Source organism: Pseudochaenichthys georgianus, chromosome 13 (genome assembly GCF_902827115.2).
Source record: "Pseudochaenichthys georgianus chromosome 13, fPseGeo1.2, whole genome shotgun sequence".
NCBI lineage: Eukaryota > Metazoa > Chordata > Actinopteri > Perciformes > Channichthyidae > Pseudochaenichthys > Pseudochaenichthys georgianus.
Window position 1 is genome coordinate 33,813,974 of NC_047515.1, and position 13,782 is coordinate 33,827,755.

Below are 13,782 nucleotides of genomic sequence, written 5' to 3' on the forward strand. Positions count from 1 at the left end.
TTGTTATTTAGAGAAGGAATAAGAACAAATATTGATTCCCTTCAAAAACCAATTTGTATCGAAATTAAAAAATAGTTGTTGTCATCTTTTGTTTGCGCTGCCCATTCACAGTCGACTTTTGATTAATTATGTTGAGTTGATCCAGGAACTAAGGAGGGTTGTGGCCTGACATGGATCTCTTTTAGACATGTTCAGTTTTGTGTAGACAAGTATTCTTGATGAATGGACGTATTTCAGTGGTAAATACACATGTGAGGTATGTCATATGATTACAGTACATTATCCTTTACAATAAGCAAAGCTCAGCCTCCCTCTATTTCATCTGTAAACATTACACAAAATAAGCTTACATGTAAGTATTTATAGATTTTGTCACAGGCACAATTCATCATAAATTGATATGAAGTTATTTCAGGGCTGAAACAAACTCTCATATTAATTGTTATTGTGATAAAATTGCTTGCAACATGACTACATCATTATTTTATTTCTGTCTCAACCAGCACCGGTGTACTAATTTTAATAAGTTGTTGTAGATAATAAACTGAGGTACATCTGAACAGTTTTTTAAGTGAATGCTTAAAGAAAGTGAATCTGTGTGGGAAACCTTTTTACCCAGAATGCTTTGATGTGTGCTTGTGCCTACGTGTTGACCAGCATGATTGATGCTTACTAACTAATTCTGTTTTTGGAAGTTTGATGTAGGTCGAACGCTGGCTCAGCAAACACTGGGAACCAGCCTATATTCTCATTCTGCACACTGTTCAAATTTGCATCCCATTTCATTCAGAGGAAACTTTACTGTACTGTAACACACGTACACACATACACACACACACACACACACACACACACACACACACACACACACACACACACACACACACACCTCCATCTTTCTTCTACTATTCAGCATAAAAAGGGCTCGAGAAAAAAATCAACACAAACACGCTGAGTCGGCGCTCTCAAAGAAAGTTTTCTGATCGGTCTGATCGGTCAAAGGCAACTCTGTGATCCATTTACCATCTTTCAGTAGATTCAATATATAAAATATCTGGGTAAAAAAGGACATTTATGTTATGATGCTTAACAAACCTGTGATTCTGCTGTCCTATAAGCATCTTTACAGTTGAAGCATTGTGCTTGGATACCATCACATTATACAACATATTGTATTTTTGGGCATTTGAGTGTGTTCTATACAAGTGGTTGAACATTCTGCTTGTGTTTTATTACAGGATTCACAACTTTCAGAAAAAATCATACACTGAAAAAAGTCCCATTGAGACCCGAAGGTTGCTCACAGTAGGATTGTCGCTCCTGCACCACACTTTGGTAGTTAGATAATGTTTTTGTCAGTCAGTGACCTCTTCTTTATAACAGGCAAAGCGCAAGTCGCTGTGAGTGTGTGTGTGTGTGTGTGTGCGTGTGTGTGTGTGTGTGTGTGTGTGTGTGTGTGTGTGTGTGTGTGTGTGTGTGTGTGTGTGTGTGTGTGTGTGTGTGTGTGTGTGTGTGTGTGTGTGTGTGTGTGTGTGTGTTTCCATGTGCTTGACAGAGCAGAGCCCCAATGCCGAGCACATCTGCTCCGGAGGCCCCTGGCACTGCCATATGGCTGGCAAACACGCCTCCTATTACTCCTCCACAAAGAGTGGGGTTGCAGTGAAAAGATAAGATGGGTGAAAATGAGTGTGCGTGCATGACGGAGAGAAGGCGTGTGAGAGACAGAGCGAGGGAAGGAAGGCAGAAGAGAGTAACAGCTGATGAATGAGGAGCTGCACGTGATGCCCATTAGGCTCAGCAGACATTTACTCCACCTCCAAACACACTAACGTTTTAAACAACCCAACATTACAATTACCGTTTATCCACACAAATCCCAGGTTAAACACTCATTTCTGAACTGACATATAAGCCACCAAGTCACAGTCTTTACCTGACTGGAGTCAATGGAGGAGGCATTACAAGGTGTTATATTGATATGAAAATGTGATTTCCTCCTTTAACCTGGTTTAACTTGCTTTGATAGTGAAGCACCTGTGGACTTTAAAGGCAGGCAGCGAGGCTCGTACATGGGCTCTTACAGGGTGCTTTGATAACTGTGTCTTTGTGGGGGTTATAAAGGACTCGGAGATGCTTTCACTGATAAAAAAAGTATCTAAGCGTACGTAGAAACCCACAACTGATGCAGTATGAATAAAATGGCTGAATTCATGACCCTTTATTGTGAGGGCTAATTGAGATATGTGTCAGTCAGTGTTGCACATATTAAAGCCTCCATTAGAGGTAAGAAGTTGATTCTGTCTGTACTTAACATAACGATAATGTTCATAATGTAAGCTTCACAGTCATCTCTCATCTCCTTGAAAGAACATGTGAATCATGCGGGTCACACCTACAACAAGAACAGATCAAGCTAATTATTTTTAACATTTCAAAAGCCTGGGCATGTACCGAAGTTTAGGCCACGCTTACATCTGACATGTGATTCTGTTCAGCGTGATATAAAGTATCAGGTGTTGATGTACACTTTTACACATTTCTTCCTGCCCTCCTTTCTCTTCTAGTACCTTTTCTTTTCATCCCATCTTCCTCTTCTTCATACCCTTCTTTTCCCGCTCCTCCTCTGCTGCCTGGGGCTTTTCATGAAGGCTGACTTAATATAGAGAAATCAATACCTTCACTGTGTTGGCTGTCGAGGGGCAGGTCAGAGACTTTGCGGTGGGGATTGTGGTGATGGTGTGGTGCAGGAGTGGGAGGGAGGGTATGTTGCTCGATAAACGCAAGCCCATTGATCTTTTCTTCACGTCTTTCTGCGTGCGAGCGTCCACTGAGACTCCTCAGGGCCTGACTGACAGGCAGTGAGCTGCTTGTGCGTCTCAGAGGATAACGGAGTGAGTGTGTCCATGTTTGTGTGTAACTGTGGTCACGAGAGTCTTGTTTACATACTGAATAATAGCCTTCTTATATTACCAGTGGAAGGAAAACATTTAGGCCCTTGCCATAGGTAAAGTAACAGCTAAACGGTGTAAAGATTAGCCATTACAAAAGAAAATGCCAGCATATTACTAGACCGACTGGAAAACTGGGTGGGACCTTCGGAAACAGTTCTAAATTGGTTTGAATCCTACTTAAAGTACAGAAACAACTTTGTTTCTATAGGTAAATACACATCTGAGTTGACAAATATGACATGTGGGGTACCTCAAGGCTCCATCTTGGGGCCTCTTCTCTTTAACGTCTACATGCTACCACTGGCTCAGATAATGAAGAACAACACAATAAGTTACCATAGCTATGCAGATGACACACAAATGTACGTAACAATTTCACCAGGAGACTATGCTCCAATTCAAACACTGAGTAAGTGCATTGAACAAATCAATGACTGGATGTGTCAGAACTTTCTCCAATTAAACAAAGATAAAACTGAGGTAATGGTTTTTGGAGCCAAGGCAGAACGTATCAAAGTTAGCGCAGAGCTTCAGTCTGCAATGTTCAAAACAACAGATAAAGCCAGAAATCTAGATGTAGTCATGGACTCTGACCTGAGTTTCAACAGTCACATTAAAACAGTTACTAAATCAGCCTACTATCACCTAAAGAATATATCTAGGATTAAAAGACTAATGTCACAGCAGGATTTGGAAAAACTTGTCCATGCTTTTATCTTCAGTCGACTCGACTACTGCAATGGTGTCTTCACAGGTCTCACTAAAAAATCTATTAGAAAGCTGCAGCTGATTCAGAACGCCGCTGCTCGAGTCCTCACTAGCACTAAGAAAGTGGATCACATCACTCCTGTTCTGAAGTCTTTACACTGGCTTCCTGTGTGTCAAAGAATAGATTTCAAAATACTGCTGCTGGTTTATAAAGCACTGAATGGTTTAGGCCCAAAATACATTTCTGACCTCCTTCTAAATTATGAACCATCCAGATTTCTCAGGTCTTCAGGGACTGGTCAGCTTTCTGTCCCCAAAGTCAGAACTAAACATGGTAAAGCAGCATTCAGTTATTATGCTCCAAATATCTGGAACAAACTCCCAGAAACCTGCAGGTCCGCTACAACTCTTACTACTTTTAAATCCAGGCTGAAGACTTTTCTTTTTGTCGCTGCTTTTAATTGAACTATTCATATCTTAGACTACACTGTAACTTTTATCCATGTATTTTTTCTTTTAATGTTTATTTTATTAGCTTTTCTTTTTAATGACTGATTTTAAATGCCATTTTCTTAATGTCTTTCATTTTTTGTAAAGCACTTTGAATTGCCTTGTGTTGAAAAGTGCTATATAAATAAACGTGCCTTGCCTTATTTTATTTGTGTAAAAATGCAGAAGTATAACCTCAAGACAAATCTGTGTTATTATTTTCAATAAAATGTAATTGTCATTTGAGTTGTGTGGCAAGGTTCTGATAAGTTATTAAACTGCCCTTAAACCTACAGAGGCCCCTAAAGGATAACTGTGGGGCAATTGAATACAATTCCACAGATATACAAAATATGCTCTAATCCACAATGCATACTAAAATGATATGGACTTTTTAGTTGCTTATTGATTAACACTGAAGCCCTTTTTTTAAGTGGGGTCTGGGCCCATGTTATGTCATCCCTTGCTGATGGGTTGCCTGATCTTTAGCTATGCATTATATTAATTATGTAGGTAAAATTGTATTTGAAAAATATTACATACAACTGTCAGATACTGTAAAGGTAGTCGAAAAGAACCGAGAGTAAACCCACTGTATTCCCATAAAACCGTTATCCTAAGCCCTCATTGATGCACCGTGCTGGTATGACCATTTGAACGGCTCTTGGTCAGAAGGTGCAAAGATTGAACTGCTAAACTCTTCAAATTGTACAGCCGGCTGGACAGGTTTGTTACATTACCTGTCTTGTGTTGTCTTGTGTTAGCAAAGTTGTTGATTAGCGAGTTTTTAAACATCAGCATAATTATCGTATAAAACAGCATGTTGACACTACAGCTGTATTACAGGGATACAAAGCCTACAATATGTTGCAAACAGTGCTCAACCTGAGTAATGCACTTACTTATTATTCCACCATTGTACAGTATATGATATGTCCAGTTGAGAGGAATAAATATCTTCAGAATGCCAGAGGTGGTTTTGAGATAAAGACACTACTACACATCATTCTTTGTCATTCCTACCTGTTTTTCAAATACATTACTATGCTTGCTAAGGTCCAGCCCTTGGAGGCTTACAGTAAAGTAGCTCTTTTCAGGGGCTGGACATGGGAGCCATTGTACATTATCCATCTATGATGCGTCTCGCGCTCCCTCCAGCTCCGACTCTAGCTCCGCCACTCGCACTATATCCCGTCTGTGAAGGAAAATCCATAAGAGCTGGCCAGCAAGACCGTGGTATTATTAATGGAGCTTAACATCCATCTAAGGGGGGTTTAAAATGTTGAAGGCTTGATGTGTTAGCCTTAATGTTTCACTCAAAGCTGAGATAAATGGTGTTGTAACAGAAATAGCTAACTGGCAGCTGGCTTAATATTTCTGAATGTGTGGTTGAAAAGGACATAGTAGGTACGGTGTGGCACTAAATATCCCACCTTTTGGCTAACAAGACTTCCACGAGGAGTGCCAGGTTATTTATAATTTGGAGAGTGGTGACCTGTTGATACAACAGATTGGAGGTGCAGAAAGTTAATTACACACGCCGTCCTCTTTCTTTGAGATTCTTTGTTTGAGCTATCTTTTCTCATGTGCACACACACACACACACACACACACACACACACACACACACACACACACACACACACACACACACACACACACACACACACACACACACACACACACACACACACACACACCCGCGCACAAAAAGAGCACAACCCTCAATAATCAGTTGAGCTATTCACTGCTTGGGGCTTCATAGAGAATGAACACATTCATCACATAATTACTGTGGAGGCAGTCACACACTTCATCAGTCTATTCCTGTCTCAAAACGCCGGAGAGAACAGTGAACGCTTACGATTTCCAAAAGATATTATGAGATTCTTATACCTTCATCCAAGGAGAGTCAAAAGAGAGGAGCAGGATTTACAAAGCATCAAAGTGACATCTTGACTGATTCACAAGACTGTACCCGGGCTGTGTAGTTGAAAAAGGAGGATTTGAGGAAGGCGGATGCTCGCATCATTTGAAAGGCTGATACATCTTTAAAAAACCTCTCCTATTCTAAGAGATATCTTCAAAAATATTACTGTCTTCTCCACAAGGAAAGATAAGTGGCAATTGGGAGAGGCATCAGTTTGAAATCAGAGACGCTGAGGAAGCCGTAAAGGCAGAGGTGTCTGTAAGGGATATGATGATTTAAGGGGAAGGATATAAAAGGTGAAGCCTTAATGTCAGGTGATATATGGTGCTGGGGGTGAGCGGGCCGCATGCTAACTTTGGGAGAATACTGGAAATCAATGGTGATGTAAAAGACGTGGAATGGTGAATGTGGCCATGCTCGACCTCTGAACATAAAGGAGGCCGGAGCTGCTAATAAAACACAGTGATTAGTGGGAGAGGGGTTGAGTGCAGATGTCAGCAAATATAAATAGTATCTATAGGATATTAAATGGGTCTAACATAGACTGGTTAGTGGATAATTGCATAAATCACAATAGTGTGGCCTGGGGCCTCATTTATAAAAGGGATATACGCTCAAAAAATGGCGTACGCCAGTTTCTACGCAATGTTTGCGATTTATAAAATACTAACTTGACGGGAAAATGTGCCGTCCTCCACGCAAACTCTAACCCATGCGTACGCACTAAGCACAAAAACGGGAGAGACGAGAAACTGCAACACCGTTGGCAGAAGGAAGAATGGAGAGAAATATGTGGAAATAATACCATAAATAAAACGTTACCTCTCATTTATCATATATGAATAATTCATTTTCAAACATTGATTAATGCCAATCTTAAAATTATTCAACAAACGCCTGTTTGAGACTCCTCAGTGCACACAAAAACGTAACTTGGAGAAATAAATAAATACGGATATGTTATTTAAAACCACCTCGAATATGTTGTGTTAATGTTATGAAATGTTTTCTCATAAATGATGCGGTAAGCAGAAGGACAGAATTACGTCTTAAACTGACGCCGTTTTGCTTTTCTATAGGTTGTAGATACGAGCATGGTTTTATATACTATCATGTTTAATCATGTTTTATGCCGTTTGCCAAGACTTGATAAGTTGCTCGTAAAACACAGGAGGTATGGAAACTAAGAACACCATATGTGGTAAATTGTACAGCGAATATAACAACACATTGGTTGTATTTCCTTTAACTGGTGGATATAGAGTTGCTGCGGGGAGGGGGGGGGTTGAGATGCACAGGTTGCAGTGGAGACGCTGCGCACAGCTGATCGACAGCTGGGACAAAAAACACCAAATACAAAAACATAATCCAGATCCAGTCGTCATGACTCCACTCCGGAGGGACTCCCCGATCATTTCTTACAGTTTCTCATCAAGGGGGGTCTCCTGTCCCCGGTACAAACACACTGCCTGAGGAAGGCTACTGTATGTGTATTTTTTTTGTCATTTACCTTTTCCGGACCACTTATTTATTTATTTTGGTGACGATCCGACCTCCATGCTGCTACTCTGGTTCAAACTGCATCCACCAAACAATATGATTTATCTCGACATCCCCAAAATAACCAAAATCTTGTACGGTGTGAGATGTCTTTTTTAGCTGTTCTGTCGTCATTTCCTGCGATCTTCTTCATAAAGTCAGTCAGAATGAATGAATGAATGGGCGTTTCTTTGACTATTTATAGGCAAATATGGGCGTTACGTGAAGCCCGCAAAAGCTGCACCGCATTTCGAGTCGATTGTGATTTATAAAGGGAAACCGGCGTAGGAAGTGCTGTACGCACTTTCCTCGCCGGTACGCAATGTTTGGTGAATCGGAAAATGTCGGAACATTTCTGTACCTATTTTTTGGATGTCTACTACGTAAGCAACCTTCCCACGTGAATCCTACGCACGGCGTTATAAATGAGGCCCCTGGGCTGAAGTCGAATAGTCCATTTAGCTTAGGAATCTTCCTAACGGAGTGAAATGACCCGGAAGTCCCTCAGTGGCAGCCATGATAAGTGCCGTTCGAATTCTCTAGAATGATAGGAAAGGAGGTTTCAAACTTCCTTTATAACCCCCTTTAGCTTAGGAACCACTGGACCTCCCTCACTGAAAGGAGAGGAGAAAATGCTGCCCCACAATGCCTTGCAGCCGCAGCATTTACCATCACTCAACAGTCGGCCGTTCACGGAAACAACCGATTATGACCGATAAATGATATCATGAAAGTTACGGTGCTTATTAAGCCTTTTAAAACGTATGTGGTAAGTTGCCAAGTGCTTTGTTTTGAACGTTCATCAGTATTATAATCAAAGAGAAATATGAACTTTAGTTTTTACTGAAATGATCAAATAAAGTCAACATCTCACAGTCTTTACTGAGCTGTGTGGAGTTTGTTCAACTTTTAAAATGTGTTTGAATGGTGATATACACAGTGATAGGTGTTAAGGACTAACGTTTATAATACATTTGTATTGATTTTAAGATTTTTTCATAGTTCATACAATCATACGTATTGGGATCATTGGTATTAATGTGGACCGGAGGGAGAGGGTGACGACGAGCATAAGTTTCACTTTCCTTTTTTATTTCAATTCCAACTTTGGTCATGAAGAATATGTTTCTCTGTTGTCCACGTTCATAAAGCAAAGCAACAGCATCAGAGCACGGTGCAGAGTCTCTAGATGAGTTTACAGTAGTCCCTCCTTCTTATTATACATCCATGTATGGATACGTTGTATAGAAAACTGTAGTTTCCATAGTTTCCCCACAGCAGCAGACGCATGACGTCCGCTGGCGCATCATAAACATGAAACAGTGAAAGTGCAGTCGGATTCTCTAAAGTAGGCTACTGTGGTCTCTTTTGAATTCTCCTATCCACTATCCCTTAACCCCGTGACGTTTCACTCAGAGGTCAAGGAATAGACGATAGGAGCTGATTTTTGGATTATCCGACCGCAACCCTAGTCTCTTTTCAACCTTTCTTTTAACATATTTCTGGATTTGACATTGCATTTTTCACTTGTATTTGTACAGCGAGCAATATCTTCTATTTTACATTTGTTTGTTATTGCTTGTCCTCTCAAAACAAACTGTGTGCATGTAAAGTTAAGGCAACTTTTACACTTTGGATGAGTGTAAAGGCCCTGACACACCAACCTGATTTTGGGAGTCAGAGGCCGTCAGAGGCTGTCGGGCATTCGCGGCGCCGTAGTCAGGTTGGTGTGTCCCGCACCGTCGACCGTGACACGCCTTATTTGGACTGCCAGACCCGATGCATGGCCGATTCAACATGTTGAATCGGCCATGCATCGGGTCTGGCAGTCGGACCAAATAATCACTCTGATTGGCTGTTCAGCTAGCAAATCAGTGCATGAGAAGCGAAGCGGAAGTGAGGGACGTAAACAAACGATTTAAGAAGGCACACACAGACTGCTATTCATTTTCATCTCATCATGGCGATCTGGAATGATGCAAACGAAGACCTGCTCATCACCTTGATCCAGGAGAGGCCAGCTCTGTATGATATTACGGAGAAAAGATACTCTTCTTCTTCTCTGTCTTCCGGTTGTTGCCTCTTTTGAATGACGAATACACACTACCGCCGCCTGCTGGTAAGGAGAGTTATTGCCACTCACGCACTGAAGTCGGTGCGGTGTGTTCCCGTGCGACACATGGCCAAAACGCAGGAGAACACGGCCAGGCAACAGCCGACTTCAGCGTCGGCTAGTCCTCTGGTGACTGCTTGGTGTGTCAGGGCCTTTAGAAATGAGAAAAAATTCCTCATCCTACCAAAAAAAGAGTAAGTCCTTCTGATAATCTGAACAAACACATTTGTATCTTTTTGTACTGGACAATGACAATATATATAAATCATGACTTATTTATGCTTGTATCAGATGGATTATGGTTTGCGGGGAGGGTTTTTTTATATGAAGAGTGAATGAGGAGAGGAAGGAGAGGAAGTAACATGTGATACAGAAGATATCGTATGGTTCCTTTCCTCTTTCCCAAAAATGAGCCTACAGTACATGGTTCCCCACTTATACTGAATTAGACTGAGGATTCTCCAATGCAGGAAAGAAAATCTAAACTAAAAAAAGGGGCTGTTCTAAAAGTTTGGTAAAGTGCCCACCGTATAACCTGGATTTGATCTGTACTTCAACCCGCCAAATCTTCCTCATTCTCAGTTTTGAATTGTAAAGATAACACAAATATACAAATACAGAACATGTGCGCAGAAGATGTACCTCTTCAGTTTTGGGATTTGAGGACACACTTCCACATTGTAAGCCTCTTCCTTTAACATCTGTATTTAGAGACCTGTCCTGCATTAATTACTTGTTTAACTATTTTCAGTTTCAAACAAGTCTTCTTTCTCCTGTTTTTCAATAATGCCTTATTTTACAGTCGATAAAATCCAATTTCCATTTTGCCTCCTTTCATGTTCTCAGTTCTTTTGATCTTTTGTCGTCTTGCCTTCGTGTCTTATTTGTCTCAACTCCCTTTCTAGTAAAGTCCTACTGATAAATGTGACATTACTTTGGAAATCCGACCATATCCCTTAAGAGCCATATGACACCAATGGCCTCATTGATGTAGAGAAAAATGACAAATTAAGAATGAAGACAGTTATTGATGCAATCATTAACTAAATCCAGCGAGTGAAAATGTAATGTCATTATCTCCGGTAGCTGTTAATGGCTTCAGAGAAAGTAATAGCACCATATTGTTGTAGCTCTTTGTTGTTTTTCTCTGTCTCTCTGTGGACGGCTCAGACATCAGGGGGTAGCGCGCGTGGTATCGCTGTGTGAAATGTTGCTCTGGTGCCAATGAAAGCTTTTCCATCGCGGCATCATTCACATTCAAATTAATTCCATCAAAAGCAAAGACGAGCGTTCAATGAGCGAAGAGTGGAGCTAGCTGTCGACTTCCTCTTCTCTTTAGGGAGAGGGGAATAGAAAGTAGAGGGGGGTGCGGTGAATGAAAAGTAAGGTGATTTGAGCACCATCTCATTTGAATGAAATAATTGGAACAACGAAGCAATTTTGGTGCTAAAAGATGAAACAATGTAATTTCCACAGTGTGTCATTAATTCTTGCACTGATCACTGTTAGTATGCCTCCACCAGAACAATCATCACTATTGATCCATTTAAATCAATAGTAGAGCTTTAAACTTCACCAGTGCTACAGAGACACACAGCTTTGGCTCGGAGCAGCCTGCCTGTAGTGGCATAATTGCATAGCATGTCAAAAACACTAATAAATAAATCAGTGATTACTTCCCTTTGTGAAGTGCTGCATCCCCATTATTGAATATTCATGTAGGTAAATACATTCGTGAAAGCTTCTCTCCTGGGTCTTACATTTCGCAGTTTTTTTTTGTTAGATGTAGTTGTAAAGCTATCTCCTCTCACTGTGCGGAAAGCAACACAACAGAAATGCTTGCAAAGACATGAGTGCCCTGTATGTGTTTATGTTTCATGCATATGCATTTTTAAAAGGCCCTTAGTAACATGTATAGGACTTGTTCCGAATGCATGAAAATCAGTGGATTTAACTTTTTGAACCTCAGTGATCAATTGTATACACACATTCAAAGCTGATTGCTATTGACAGGGGGTTATTGATTCCTGATCCCCTGAGGCCAATATCCGTGTAGCGTGACATACACAGTATAATTTCCCACTCCATTGTTTCTGTGATATCTCATTGGCACGAGGATGAAATAATACCACCTCTTTGACCTGCTTGTCTCCATTATCGGATCTTGCACCACTAACACACTCTCGCAGCTTCGCTCTCCCACTCTCTCCCTGTCTACTCTCATATCTCGATCGCATGAGAATGTCTTATTCACTCTCTTTCTCTTTCTTACATTCTCAGTTTTTGTACACGAGATTCTGTCTGCGCAGCCACAGTTGAATGCAGGAGATATAGACGTCTACATGCATGCACACGCACAAACATGCACATACACCATTGATGGCAACTTAGCCTGCGTGATTACTGTGACTCTAAGCTGCTTAGGGGTTCTGTCCCATCTGGCTCTGGTGTTTGCAGCATCATTCAAACCCTCTACCCCACCTCACACACACACATCAGATCACCCCTTTCCCCCCATCCTCCTCCTCCTCCGGTTTCCTCCCCCGTCATCAACTCTCCCCATACACAGACACACACACGCAAACACTCATACACACAGAGGGAGAACAGAGGCGGGGCAAAAGGGATGATAATCCTGCGTAATCTGGGTTTACCAACTATTAGGGCTGTGCAGTGTTTTCTTATGTAATCTAATCATCCGTAGAAACGTGCAGTCATCCACCGGAGGGAACTTGTGTGTCTCATTTTGTACGTGTGTGTTCAAAAGTGGAAGCCAGAAGGGATGCCTCCTTGTGCCACCTGGACCATGTGGGGGGAAACACACACACACACACACACACACCAAACACACAAAAACACATGCACCGGCCAACATTTCAAACACAGATATAGATTATAGAGTAATGGCGCACATATGCAGGTTAGTGCTCACATGTGCTTAATCCACATGGGAGGCAGAATATGTCATACCCCTCCAAAATACACACACTCACTAACGCACACGCACACAGTCACACATACAGAGAAAAGTCTGTAATTTAAAGTTTAGTGCCACATCAGGGGGCGTTCAGACTCCAGCTGCTCTAATACACCTCCTGCCTTCTGGTGATGAAGGAAGCACACACACAGAAACACAGCAAACAAACTCAAAGTTTCGACCCTAAACGTAGCAGTATCTGCCGCCTTTATCTAAGTACATGGATGCAGAAGTTATTATCCATTGCTATAAGATATGTTTTTATATACCCTGTTGATACTGATGTGTCTCGTGAGCATTGAAACTTTTTTGTCTTTTTACATCATACATCATTAAAGGATTTGAAGATGGAGAGAGCTTTGTTGGGTTATTGATGAGACGTTAATTGATGTTAAATCCACTAACCTATGAGTAATGATGGTTAAAAAGTTACGCAAATTCTATTCTTAAATTAAGTCCTTCAGAGGAAATTAGTGTGCTGCCATACACAGGTACGCCGGGGTTGTGTCAAATTATGCACCCCCGTCGTGAAACGCACCCCTTGTATAGTCCGCTATTCTACTGTATGTTCATTCGTGACTTATTTTGCAGTTAATTGTTTATTTAATATATGTTTTTATTTAATTGTGACGTCCTGTCTCTATACTTTTGCTTGTACTTGTGCTTTACAATGTATTGTTTATTTTTACATCAAGTGCTTGAGGGTGGGATTAATATAATTTTTTTATTTTGGGTGGTGCTTTTTATGAACAGCCTGGTTGCCACGATATGCACCCCTTGCTATCTCTGACAATAAACGTGTCACATACATGAAACTTGCTCCATTTATTGGTACTAGTCCTACAACTATACCCTCCAAAGTGCTTGAGGGTGGGATTAATAGAAGCATCTTTTTTGGGGGGGTGCTTTTTACGGCAGGCCAGGGGGTGCATTTCACGACGAGGGTGCATCATTTGACACAACACCGGAAGAGATTTGATATATTCAGCAAATATTGCGTGCGTAATCTGATTTATGTAAGTCAGTCTTTAGTGCACCGTGGTCAGGCAGAAGATCCGGAGTGAAACAGATTGAG

The 13,782-nt window shown here is 41.1% G+C and overlaps 1 protein-coding gene across 1 annotated transcript in view; it reads right to left on the reverse strand.

Moving 5' to 3' along the window:
* Nucleotides 1-13,782, reverse strand: part of igsf11 (immunoglobulin superfamily member 11) — a 109,004-nt gene that overhangs the window by 31,659 nt on the left and 63,563 nt on the right. The gene's annotated exons all lie outside the window — the stretch shown is intronic.